General features: G+C 44.1%; 1 long non-coding RNA gene across 1 annotated transcript; it reads right to left on the bottom strand.

Annotated features, from left to right (window-relative positions):
• Positions 1-5,123: 5,123 nt before the first annotated feature.
• LOC129868953 (uncharacterized) lies at positions 5,124-10,367 on the bottom strand. Its single transcript, XR_008761841.1, has 3 exons — positions 10,102-10,367; positions 9,858-9,931; positions 5,124-9,584 (listed from the first exon to the last, which is right to left on the bottom strand). It is a non-coding gene; the product is annotated as an uncharacterized LOC129868953 (long non-coding RNA).
• Positions 10,368-11,878: the final 1,511 nt, after the last annotated feature.

Genomic DNA, 11,878 nt, shown 5'->3' with positions numbered 1-11,878 from the left:
CATGTTTCTCATTTGTTTTGAATTATTACAGCAGTCTTCAGCTTTTGCATAGCTCTGGCTCTGGGTTATGTCAACTGGGCTTAGCAAATTGATTTGGTGGTCTTTATCCAGTCTTTGGATCTGTTCACGTTTTTTCATAATGAAGAACACAAAACATTTGAACAACGTACATAACAGAGGGTCTTTGAATAGTTGCACACGTTTAGTTTGTCGAGTAGAATCTGTCTAACACCCCTACCATAAGACCTCGGGCCCAGAAATAGCCAATCAAAGCTATGGCAGGAATGTACCACTGAGCAGGGGAGGAGGGGGGTAAATGATAGGTGCCTTGCTTTGGAGGAAATGGCATGGCAGGGAACCACTTGCTAAATGTCTTACTGTACCATTCTCTCACGACCCAGGACACAAGGGCCTCGCAGGCCAAAAAGAAACAGCCGCAGCAACCCAATTATAGTTGCCATTACCAGTGTGGCTGCTTGTGGATCTACGGCTAAATGGGATGTGGGAATGAGACTCCTGGGCTGGAGCGTAATGAGGTTTGGAGGTATTGGCTGGCAGGATATTGATGGTCTCTCAGGGCTTTACCAAACACTAATAGTGCTACTTCCTGTCCACGAGATGAAAGTGGGGCCAAACACCAGAGGCAAAATAGTTCAGGACCTCCCATGTATTACATGCTTATGGTGCCATTAGAGTGATGACGTATCATTATTAGCTATTTTGTCAGCTCTCCTCGTAATGGGTACGTAAATATCAACCACGTCCAAAGGCTGTGCCATTCATTTCACTTGTGAAATATTCCTTTGACAGGCTATGGGTAAACATATGGGTATAACGGTACATTCAAGTCAAAGTCATTCTCCTAGAGTCAGTCCACCCTTTCCCTCAATGCATTCCTTTGCACACCTGTAACTACCGTTCCATACATTCCCTTTTCCCCCTGGATATTCTACAGAAGCTCACTGTTACGTAATCAAGTTGTTGTTTCAGGGGCTGTTGTAAATGACTTGTTTATTAGCTCCTCAAAACAAACCATCAGCGTTCCTGTTCCCCCTCTGTGACTCCAGACTGTCTTCCCCTGCAGGCTGTGTTTTTAAGACAGAGAGGGGAAGGGAATGCACTGCCTGGGATGTTGTTTCAGTTCAGCCCATCTCATCTGGTTTCAATTTCATGGATACTGAGGACTATGATAAAATTAGCCTTGATATATATATTTTTTTTCAAGAAACAAAAAATGATGATGGCATACTCAGCGAGGGAGGTCTTGAGCCACTCTCCCTTGTTGTCATGCTCTCAGTAACGAGACTCATGTTGTGTCTGCGGGCCCCAGCAGGGTTGCTATGTAACTGTGTGACTGTGTGTTCAGTAACGCTGGACCCAGAGAGGGTGTCCAGGCACGCCAGTGCTCAGCTGTTCCTCCCGAACCACTGACTCTCAGGTGTCAGGTGGAGAGTCTGGCCTCCTGGTGCCTGTCCTCCCTGGTGCTGCTTGCCCACTCCTCTGTCCCTGGCCAGCAGAGCGCACACTGCAACAGCTGGGGCTCTCTGCCTGGACTAGGGAGATTCTCAACACCATCTAACTTCAACCTGTTTTGTATTTTAGCTGCACCAGCGAGAAAAGGGCCCCATGTTATTGTGCGTGGGTGCTCTTGTAAAACACTTCTGCCACGGTGTCGGCCTCTTGTCCCCAAGCTGTCAACAACTTGTCACAGGAGTCTGGAGGGCGTTAGGTCAAAATGGATGCTTAGCTTCTCTGATCGTTACTGGAGTGGCTGTGCTAGGGTCAAAGTTGATCATTTTCTTATTTTAGAAATGACGTTCCAAAAATCCATGGACTGCAGCTTGTTGGTTAGTGGTGCATGGTCACGTGGTGGGTGGAGTATTGGGTCCATATACTTTACATAGGGGGAGCTTCTATAGAATGACAGGTGTGCAGCTGTGTTATGCCATGGGTGTATCCTAGGTTGTAACTGGAGGAGTGTAATCTGTGGCTCATGTCATGTTGCACTGACATGTGGAGTTTGGTAACGAAGGAGTACCACGTATTTATTTCATCATGCATGCACTTATTAATACACAATACAAGTTTGCACAGACACTGTCATTATTTAAAATGAGAAAAAAATCAACTTTATGGAGCTGAAGAAACATGTTCACTGCCACAATTATTTTGTTAGCTTTACAATCCCTCTCATTATGGAAGAGCATCCGACAGCATTGAGGTCATTTGGAGAATTTAGTCTGACCACACCTGCACTATAAACATGTCTCCCTCTCATGCCTCACTTGCCTGCTAAAGGAAGTTTTTGTGATGATGTGTTGTTGTTTGTAGATGCTGTCTCCTCAGTAGGGCCTTTGTCTTGAGGGTGTCTCTTGGGCAGGACGTTTCTACAGCTGCAGCTACAGGTCCTGCTGCTCACCTCTGGAGGTGTGGAAGGTGACACCATACAGGCTCCACAGTCAGCACCTCCTGACTGGTCCTGACGAGTCCTGACACCATCACACCTGGCCCTTCCCTCCCCTCCCCCTTCTTCCCCCTCCCCAGACTTACACCAGCTCAGCTCTAGGTCAACATTCACACTGCTAAATAAACAAAGTAGGAAATAGTATCCCAGGACTACAACAAAACCAGTTAGAAGTGCAACTGGTTGGAAAAACAGATGTAATTGCCCATATGTTCAATATAAATAATAAGTCCAGACACAAATGGAGTTGATGGTCCTTTATTTGCAAGTGCTGCGTGGTTCACACATACATACCCTGCCCATCTTCCGAAAACATCTAAAACCCTTCCTCTTCAAACACTCTTAAATAATCCGCCTCCCCCCTTCTTTAGCTCTGACTCTAATGATAGCTACTTGTGACATGTGGTTGTCCCACCTAGCTACCTGTAAGTCACTCTGTACAAGAGCATCTGCTAAATGATTCAAATGGAAATGTGATGTTCACTGGTTCACCTCATGGATCCACCATGAGGTATTGTACTACACATTACAATGTAATCGATGTTACTACACCGGCCACTCCTGCCTAAACATTACAGACGTGAGTCCAAATGCTGATATGCAGTCAGTGATATAGCTATACAAACAAAAAACTCCCACATGCAAACTATATACAATACATACAACTCCCCAGTGAGTCCTCTAAAAGCGTGAGCAGCCAGGGCGAGCAGCCTGAGCCCAGGGCGCAGTAACCAGCCGGCCCTGCTCTACAGTGTGTCTGCAGGGACAGATTCCAGTTACTGAGCATGGGGGACAGAGGTAGGCAGGGGATGCAATCACAGGCTTTGGCAGTGAAACCATTAACAAAGGCAGGGCCGGCCCTGGGCATAAGTAATAAGCGGTCGATTAGTGACTCCTGACCTAAAAACAAACAAAGACAAAAACACATTAAAAAAACTGTTGAGAGTAAGTAGAATACATAAGGTGCCATTTTGGAATTTGTTTGTGCATCATCAGTTTTTCTCTCGTTATCTCAGCAAAATAAACATGGATTGGTAAATTAGTCTAACCAGCTATCTAAACCTTAATCATGGCCAAATTACCCAGGGGCCCTGACCTCCAGGGGACCCCATTGATTTTGTTAGTCACTCTCACTCAGATATCATATTAGCATGGCAAAATGTGTAGAATTGCATGAAATGAGTTATAGAATTGCAAAATGTTCTCTACGCCCAATGGCAAAATGTGTAGAATTACAGGAAATTCATTTGTCAACTTTAAAAAAAAATCTCGCCTAGGGCCCTCAAAAGGCTGCCCTGACCGAGGACCATTGTCAGCACTGTTAATTAATATAGCATAATAACTGAGTAATTAAAAAAATGTAAAGAAGTTAGTCAAATTCCAAGCAAATTGTTGATTAAAGTAAAGACTACCTCTGGTTGGCAGCTTCCTCCTGAAGCGAGGGATCCACAGCAACTCCACCACATGGCCCAGGAACAGGTGGAACAGAACAGGTAGGACACCTCAAGTGGCATGTGGACACTACCTAAACCCACCAGCAGCCTGAGTGGACCAGAGAGCTCCCTAGCTGTCCCAGCCCTATGTCAGAGGCTGAGAGGTGTTCTGTAGCTCTGCCTTCCCCCCTGACCCTGTACTTCAACACAGCCCCTCCTAAATTAAACATTAACTAGAAGAACAAACACCCCCCCCCCCCCCCCCCCCCCCCCCCCCCCCAAGCATCTGCTCTTTACGCATCATGCTGACCGGGTGCTCTGTGCTTACACCCCATGGAGGCTGGGCCTTTTCAAGTGTATTGCCTTATTAATTATCAGTGAATTTCAATTAGTAACAAATGATTCATCAATGCTGAATGCCTAGTGAACTCAGCTGTGTGAGTCAGGGCTTTGGCTCCCAAACTGATTGTTGGACTCAATAATTTGATTCCTCTGATGTTATATAATGACTACATAACAGCCACATTCCATCTAGGTATGTACCGGTCATGCGCTATCACAAAACATGCGAGATCAAAATCTGACAATTGTGTGTGTGTGCGTGTGTATGTGCGTGTGGGTCCACGTGTATGTGGCTATGAGTGTGTGAGCCAGTCTGTCACTCTGACACATCCCTGAGGCGCTAGCTATGCTTTCCTCAGCAGTCTTGTCACATCAGTGCCTCTGTTCCCTGAGCTATTGAACCGAACCGTGTGTGTGTGTGTGTGTGTGTGTGTGTGTGTGTGTGTGTGTGTGTGTGTGTGTGTGTGTGTGTGTGTGTGTGTGTGTGTGTGTGTGTGTGTGTGTGTGTGTGTGTGTGTGTGTGTAGCTGTCCTCTGTCTCTGGCGGTTTGTGAATAATTAGTAGAGAAGTGTTCCTGAGTGATAGTAGAACGGCGGGATTGTCTGGCTGTATAACTCCTCTGACTCCTCACTGGGCCCTCACTGGTATGAGTCCATTATATGATGGTAAAATTAGACACAGAGCATGGAGAGTGTTACTATTACTCCTTTCATGTAACCTGGTGAGAGTAGACCAGTATGTGGTCTTTATCATGTGTCCTGGACAGAGAGCCCCAATGCTGTGGGAAGTGCTCAGCTGCTTCTGTGGCCTTGGGCATGTCCGTTGGTGAAACAGTACAGAGGAGAAATACCAGGACAAACACAAACCAGGTGGTCATTCTCCCAACACCGCAAAGGGTATTTATTTAATCATATTTACACTCTATAGCACAGCCAGAGGGTAATGAGTTACTATCTACTCGAGGCAGCTCAGAAGATAACATTTAGTTGAAACAGACCAACCCTGAAAGTGACATTGGAGTAAAACAGAACATTTCAAGCAGTTATATTGAAAAATGGTGGAACACTTGCATACCCAACGGTTTTGAGCAGGTGCCGTACACAAATGTTCATCAGCAAAAAAGACTCTGCACACTAGAAAAAATGCTCCCTAGTGTGTCTATTATAAGAAGGTTTTGACCTTTCATCAGGTCTGAATGGGTTGAATGGTACTATAATAAATACTTGGAAGTGTATATTGTAGTGTGAACTTTTTTTTGCTGACTATAATTGTTCAGTTACATGAGGTAATTCACTTTTACTATGTGGACAGGGTAGGTGAAAACCTTTTTGTGTGCATGTCAAAGTGATAACACGTTATATCGCCATCTAGTGGTATTGCATGGCATGTGCTCAATTGAGAGGTGGCAGAGCGGCAGTGTTGCAACTAAAATATAGACTGAGTATACCAAACATTAGGAACACCTTCCTAACATTGCGATCCACCCTCCCCCCTTTCGCCCTCAGAAAAACCTCAATTCGTCAGGGCATGGACTCTACAAGGTGTTGAAAGCGTTACACAGGGATGCTGGCCCATGTTGACTCCAATGCCTCCCACAGTTGTGTCAAGTTGGCTGGATGTCCTTAGGGTGGTGGACCATTCTTGATACACACGGGAAACTGTTGAGCTTGAAAAACCCAGCAGCGTTGCAGTTCTTGACACAAACCGGTGCGCCTGGCACCTACTACCATACCCCAATCAAAGGCACTTACATTTATTGTCTTGCCCATTCACCCTCTGAATGGCACACATACAACATGTCTCAATTATCTCCAGGCTTAGACATCCTTCTTTAACCTGTCTCCTCCCCTTCATCTACACTGATTGAAGTGGATTTAACAAGTAACATCAATAAGGGATCATAGTATTCACATGGATTCACCTGGTCAGTCTATGTCGAAAGAGAAGGTGTTCTTAATGTTTTGTACACTCAGTGTATGTTCTTTCAAACAAACTTATGGAGGCATGAATTTGTTTTGCAAAGGAGTGATCATAAAACTATTGTAAATTAGACGCTGACTTGGTGAACAAAACACGTATTTATTGTTATAGGTGTTGATTTAATCTAGGCTGAATGTTATCTTTAGTCTGTGAAATGTATTAACTGGAGTCTGGTAGGACTGAAACTGTGTCATGGGAAGTCTATTAATGGCTCTGTGCAGGTGTGGGCCACTGATCTCAGAGAGAAGTATATTTTCAGAGGCAATTTCCAGAGGTCCATTTATCCTCCGAAGAAATCCCATTAGAAACATGGAGCCGTGGAGAGCTGCAACACTGCGCGGCTTATTCTACCTAGCCAGGAGACTCCTCAAAGGGTGTGTGCAGCCTCTTCATACCCCACTGTGTCTCTGTGGGGTTCTCTCTACAGGATTAAAGAACAGTACAGACCAATAGGGGGTCACCAGAGGTTAAATAACTCATCTGCGCATAGTCATCAGTAGAATACTTAAAACATACAGACATCTGCTCTGGGAATATATTATATACTGTATAAAACAAATCAAATGTTGTTAGACACATGCGCCGAATACAACAGGTGTAGACCTTACAGTGAAATGCCTACTTACGAGCCCCTAACCGACAGTGCAGTTAAAATAAATATGGATAAGAATAAGAGATAAAAGTAACAAGTAATTAAATAGGAGCAGTAAAAAATAACATATACAGGGGGGTGCCGGTACAGAGTCAATGTGCGGGGGCGGCTAGTTGGCTAGTTGAGGTAGTATGTGCATGTAGGTAGAGTTAATTAAAGTGACTATGCATAGATGACAACATAGAGTGGCAGTGGTGTGTGTGGGGGGGGGGGGAATGTGAATAGTCTGGGTAGCCATTTGATAAGATGTTCAGGAGTCTTATGTCTTGGGGGTAGAAGCTGTTAAGAAGCCTCTTGGACTTAGACCTGGCGCTCCGGTACCGCTTGCCGTGTGGTAGCAGAGAGAACAGTCTATGACTAGGATGACTGGAGTCTTTGACAATTTTCAGGGCCTTCCTCTGACACCGCATGGTATAGAGGTCCTGGATGGCAGGAAGCTTGGCCCCAGTGATGTACTGGGCCGTTCGCACTACCCTCTGTAGATTATGGTCTTTAGCTTTGTATGTACAGCTGAAGTCGGAAGTTTACATACACCTTAGTCAAATATTTTTAAACTCTGTTTTTCACAATTCCTGACATTTAATCCTAGTAAAAATTCCCTGTTTTAGGTCAGTTAGGATCACCACTTTATTTTAAGAATGTGAAATGTCAGTATAATAGTATAGAGAATGATTTATTTCAGCTTTTAGTTCTTTCATCACATTCCCAGTGGGTCAGAAGTTTACATACACTCAATTAGTATTTGGTAGCATTGCCTTTAAATTGTTTAACTTGGGTCAAACATTTCGGGCAGCCTTCCACAAGCTTCACACAATAAGTTGCATGAATTTTGGCCCATTAATCCTGACAGAGCTGGTGTAACTGAGTCAGGTTTGTAGGCCTCCTTGCTCGCACACGCTTTTCCAGTTCTGCCCACAAATGTTCTACAGGGTTGAGGTCAGGGCTTTGTGATGGCCACTCTAATACCTTGACTTTGTTGTCCTTAAGCCATTTTGCCACAACTTTGGAAGTATGCTTGGGGTCATTGTCCATTTGGAAGACCCATTTGCGACCAAGCTTTAACTTCCTGACTGATGTCTTGAGATGTTGCTTCAATATATCCACATCATTTTCCTTCCTCATGATACCAACTATTTTGTGAAGTACACCAGTACCTCCTGCAGCAAATCACACCCACAACATGATGCTGCCACCCCCGTGCTTCACGTTTGGGATGGTGTTCTTCGGCTTGCAAGCCTCCCCCTTTTTCCTCCAAACAAAACAATGGTCATTATGGCCAAACAGTTATATTTTAGTTTCATCAGACCAGAGGACATTTCTCCAAAAAGTACGATCTTTGTCCACATGTGCAGTTGCAAACCGTCGTCTGGATTTTTTATTGCGGTTTTGGAGCAGTGGCTTCTTCCTTGCTGAGCAGCCTTTCAGGTTATGTCAATATAGGACTTGTTTTACTGCTGCGTGGTCCCATGGTGTTTGTACTTGCGTACTATTGTTTGTACAGATGAACGTGGTACCTTCAGGCATTTGGAAATTGCTCCCAAGGGTGAACCAGACTTGTGGAGGTCTAGAATCTTTTTTTCTGAGGTCTTGGCTGATTTCTTTTGATTTTCCCATGATGTCAAGCAAAGAGGCACTGAGTTTGAAGGTAGGCCTTGAAATACATCCACAGGTACACCTCCAATTGACTCAAATGATGTCAATTAGCCTATCAGAAGCTGCTAAAGCCATGACATCCTTTTCTGGAATTTTCCAAGCTGTTTCAAGGCACAGTCAACTTAGTGTATGTAAACTTCTGACCCACTGGAATTGTAATACAGTGAATTATAAGTGAAATAATCTGTCTGTAAACAATTGTTGGAAAAATTACTTGTGTCATGCACAAAGTAGATGTCCTAACCGACTTGCCAAAATTATAGTTTGTTAACAAGAAATTTGTAGAGTGGTTGAAAAACGAGTTTTAATGACTCCAACCTAAGTGTATGTAAACTTCCGACTTCAACTGTACATATTATTAAGTACTGATGAAAATGTAACAAAGTCATCTTGACCACACATTCAGATTCAAAGCTAAAAAAAAGTGTCTGCTTTGAATGCAGGTCTATAAGGCAATATAACATGAAGGTAGTACCATCATCATTAGTATTTATAAGCCCAAGCTATGTGAAGGAGGTATCTATAGGGTCCATAGGATCTTTACGGAAAAATGTATTGTCTAACAGAAATTGCTGCATAACTTGCCAAATAAAACATTTATTAGACAACTAGGATAGCATTAAGCTCAACATGTTACAATTTCATTATCACAATACCACCATCACAGACGGAAAGCATACAGCAATGTGACAGGTGTAGTAACCATTACACAGAGTATATTTAACAATGTATTCGGGTTATATCCTAAGGCCAAGCTGAGCCATCCTCTAGGTGGACAGTCCACCAGAGAGAAGGGTGATTATGAAGTCACCCTCTTCCCTGGTTGTTTACACTTGGCAGTGACTGCTCTCTGCCATCTTCCTCTTCCTCTCATCTGTGGCCTCCAAGCACATCTTACCACACTGTTAGAGCATGTCCCAGTTTGACCGCTAAGTCTGATGAATCCCACTGAGCCCAACAGTCTCTTTGGCAATGGTTGGACAGGCTTCTTCTATCTATGCCATAGGTATGTAGGCCTGGGGTGGGGTGGGGTCGTCCTCACCTGTCCATGGAGCTGCATCTGTAGGGGGTCAGAACACCATCACTAGCTCTACCTTATACGTACTCAATTTTACATAGGCTATCTTCTCTACATTTTACAGAGTGGGATGAAATACAACACAAAGGTAATATTTTGACACAGAAAATCTCATCTTAATGGATAAACCCATACAGCCTATAGGCCTATTGTTGTCCACTTTTGACCTTGTAAAAAAAAATGACATGTTCAAAATGACTGAATAAAACAGAGATTGTTCAATTAAAAATATCGAACTGTTAACGATGGACTTACCAAATTGATATAGGAGCTAAAACATCAACCTTTCATTTGGAAGACGCAACATCCGCTGTCATTCAACAAGTAGCCTAAAAGCACACAATGGAAAACGTCCGGTAGCATCAATTCATAAATGTGTTGGCTAAAAACAAACAATATTACAAGGAATGTCACCAAATGCCACTGTCCAACAAAAGCCATTGATGCCATTACAAGCCCCGTTTAAATGGCAGCAGTTCGATCAATACCGTTTCCTTACCTTGGACAGTTCTGTTACCTCGATAAGTGACCTTCGCTTGTTTAAATGTAGTCATTGTCGGCGTCTCGGCATATATACCAGAGGATGACGTATAGAATGAGCAGGATGGCGAAGAGAAACAAAGCAATGAATATGGCTTTGGTGACAGGGGACACCGACTGCATGGCAGGGAGGACGTTTGAGCGGAGCTGTGTAGACGGTGGAGCTCTCAGACATCTCTGGTGATCAGGATGCAGGAGGCTTCTCCAGTGCCACAGCGCATCTAATATCAGACGACTGGCAGTGCCCATCAACCTTTCGCAGCAGTGCCAATATAAAAACAAGGTGCTTAATGTATGGTATTAAAACTGTAACCAACTGTTTGCCTCCAACTCAATTAGCTAAGCTACAAGGAGGTAGGTAGCCTATATCCATCTTCTCAATAATAATCCAATATCAAAAAGATTCAATGCATCACTCCATTACTTAGAATAATTTAAAATATGTATTTTTTCTATTTATTCACAGTGGATTATGGTCTTTAGCTTTGTTTGACTGGGTCTGAGACTGCCCTCTCAAGATGAATCAGGTTAATAGGTGATGCTGGATTACTCAGAAACATCATCCTCATATTCAGATTCATCTTCTTCCTCCTCCCCCTCATCTGAGGGGAAACTGCTCTGATGGCTGTGGTCTGTTAGGAGTGTTGAGGTAGTATGAATGGGGACTTTTTGTCTTGGGCATGGGCACCGGTGGGGAGTGGGCTGGGACAAACTGTTTTTTAGCATGTTTTCAGTGGGTACAGGAAGTGATGCAGGTGCAGGTGATGCCATCATATCAGTGGGTGACACCACAGTGGGTAATGTGACTGAAGTAAGGGGTGCCAGTGGGTTATCTGGGACAGCTCCCTCTAAGCGTCAGACACGCCCCACAAGCATCTCCACCAGCTGAGTGGCATGCCTCGGATCAGTCTTGATCTTCAGGGTGAATTTGGCCTGGGTGTCTCTCTCTGGTCCATCACCTGCTGAGATGATCTATATTTCAGTCAGTTTCCTGCAAAACATCAGACAGACTTTGTTAACCTATGCATTGCATGCTCACATATGGTCTATGTTAAAAAATATATATATGCCTCCACGTCATTGTGACCCTTTAGCTACCAGACTTTGATCCGATGAGGTCATCCCTCTCTTACTCTGCTGTAGTCCTCTGCGTTCTATTGTTTCTGACGACCGAGCATACTGCTCTCAGCGCCAGGAGGACGAGGAGCAGAACCGCCACATAGATGATGAAGATGTCTGAAGATAACCCACTGGGACGCTGTTGCATACTTGTCCCCGCTGGCACTCGTGTCTGAGTTGTCTTGAGGACGGGCAGCCTCCTGGAATAGTGCCAGTAAGACTGTGTGTGACATATGCGAGGCACATATGTCGGTTCCCTACTCGCTCCCTCAGTCACATCCATGTGTTAGTGAAGGGTTAATGACAGCATACCTTACCATGCCTCCTGGCCATTATGTTTGATCTGATCACACACATATTCTCATGTAGCCTTTATCGTTCTCCCTCTATTGGTTACTAATTATCCATCACCATCAGCATTTCATAACTAAAGAAACAAACTGATTGCAAAATAAGAAGAGGCTGATAGACATCGGCATGGTAGATTCCATAGTTGCCATGGCACCGTGAGGTAGCCTAGGCAGAGAGCTCAGTATATTTTGTACATTCTGTACCGACCAACCGACAGACAGGCAATGCAGCTTTTAGTTTAATCTGTTGGGAAGAATTACAGCGAG

Source organism: Salvelinus fontinalis, chromosome 13, assembly GCF_029448725.1.
Source record: "Salvelinus fontinalis isolate EN_2023a chromosome 13, ASM2944872v1, whole genome shotgun sequence".
Classification (NCBI taxonomy): Eukaryota; Metazoa; Chordata; class Actinopteri; order Salmoniformes; family Salmonidae; genus Salvelinus; species Salvelinus fontinalis.
Note: the sequence above shows the minus strand (reverse complement) of the source record. Positions and strands in the feature narration are given on the sequence as shown.